The 2,016-nt window shown below is 32.6% G+C and overlaps 1 non-coding gene across 1 annotated transcript; it reads right to left on the reverse strand.

The window, feature by feature from the left end:
* Window positions 1-552: 552 nt before the first annotated feature.
* On the reverse strand, window positions 553-625 carry Trnav-cac (transfer RNA valine (anticodon CAC)). Its single transcript has one exon. It is a non-coding gene; the product is annotated as a tRNA-Val (tRNA).
* Between the last annotated feature and the right edge of the window lie 1,391 nt (window positions 626-2,016).

The following is a 2,016-nucleotide window of genomic DNA, read 5'->3' on the forward strand; positions in this document are numbered from 1 at the left end:
TATAATGCTGCGGGTATTACACCAATTTGTTCCACTTTTCTCCACTTTATAGAGAGAAAAATTTGTATATATCTACCAACGTCCAACGGCATATAAATACGAATGTGTTATGCGTTCATAGGGATGTCTTGCCTATATCTAAGAAATTGTTTTGCTTTATTGATGATGGTTATAACAAGACTAGACATCGTTAGGGCATAGAAAATCCTCAATTAGTGTCACCGACAACTTGGAAATAATTTCCAATATCTTAATCCGATGGGAATGTTCTTTTCCTATGCCCATGGCCGTGGTATAATAATAACGATTAGATAAAGTGCAATGAAATATTGTTTTTAACACGAACTTTAAAATTCCATAGAGGAGATTTAAGATTTTAATGGCAAACAATCAGGAATTGGCTAGAAGGGGTAATCAATGTAGGTAAATGCTTTTAAAAATAAAAAGATTTTACGGAGAGGTAAAAAAAAGTAATACATTTTTTTATATTCAGAATTGCCAATTTCATTCCCATATTGTAAGTACAAATAAATAAAAAAAGAACTCTCTGAATGTTTCCGCCCGGGTTCGAACCGGGGACCTTGTGCGTGTGAAGCACACGTGATAACCACTACACTACGGAAACTCGTTGTGATTTTGGTTACAAGGAACAATGTTAAAAGCGGAGTACTTTTTTGCTATTTGGATTGTGTGCTTGCAGTGAAGGAGGTGAATTAAAAATAAATTATTGTATATGTAGTCCAATAAATGAAGCTAAAAAAAAGGGGGTTACCCTACAAAAGGTCCGGTAGTTCTAAATTTTTGATATGTTGTTAGGTATGGTTAGTAGATAAAAAAACCAAATTTCCACAACCACGCCCCCTCCGCCCCCTTCAGCATCACCGAAAAACCATAGAAATCTGGCACTTTTTTCACTTTTATGCCCATAACTTTCTTCTGGTGCATTTTATTGAAAAAAAGTTGTTGGTAGACTTGTAGAAAACATAATTTCCTACGAAAATGACCTTGGTAGTATGTTTATACACCCAAAAACAACGAAGTTATGAAGCTTTCAAAAACATATAAAATTTTGGATTTTGCAATATTTTCAGTTTCTTGTCACTTAACAGTTCTATAACTCTTTAACAATTGACTTTTACGCAAAAGTCTCTAAAAGCAATCTTACAGGCAATTTAATTACCTAAAATAAAATGTACACCACTTTGATTTTGTGAATCAAATAACCGAGTTAGGGCTAAAATAGTAAAAAAGTATTTTTGATAGTTTTCGACACTTTTTGAATTATTCATTAAATGAAGGATTTGTATCCCACAAAAGGTCGGGTGGTTCTTATTTTATATTTAATCAGGTTTTGATGGTAGATTTAAAAATAGCCACGCCCCCTCCGCCCCCTTAACCATACTCCAAAAACCAATTCTGCATTTTTTTTTTTTTTTACAGAAATTACCAAGTTTAGTATTTGGTTTTTGGTTTTGATATTGAATAATCTAGCTGGGACACTTTTTGGTTTTGACATTGATTAATTTAGCTCAGACATTTTTTTTTACATTTCTGCTATTTGAACTGATTAAGTTTTTGATTTCATTAATTAATATACGAGGATGGCCGAGTGCGTAGAGTGGTGGACTGCCACCAAGCAGACACGAAGTTCGATTCCTGGGTGTGGTAAAAAAATTATATACTTTTAAAATTATTATTAATAGATATACTAAAAACTAATGGAATAATAATATAATTTCAGATTAAAAGATAAAATTCATGATTTAAAATCAATAGTCTATTGAATAGACCCTTTTGGATGGAACAAATTCGTTCAAGAGTTTTTATTGCTGATTATGATTCCTTGCCATACAAGAATACTCCAGCCAAAAGTGCTACTAAATCCGTTGGTGCATTTCTGAGAAAACGGCAACACTGGTCGGTTTTCAGTTTTTTTGATTTAACTCGAAAACCAAGCCTGACTTTGAAATGGTTCAAAGACACTTTTCATAGCAAATTAAATTTTCTGTCAAGTAA

The sequence above is a fragment of the Episyrphus balteatus genome, chromosome 3 (genome assembly GCF_945859705.1).
Source record: "Episyrphus balteatus chromosome 3, idEpiBalt1.1, whole genome shotgun sequence".
Lineage (NCBI taxonomy): Eukaryota > Metazoa > Arthropoda > Insecta > Diptera > Syrphidae > Episyrphus > Episyrphus balteatus.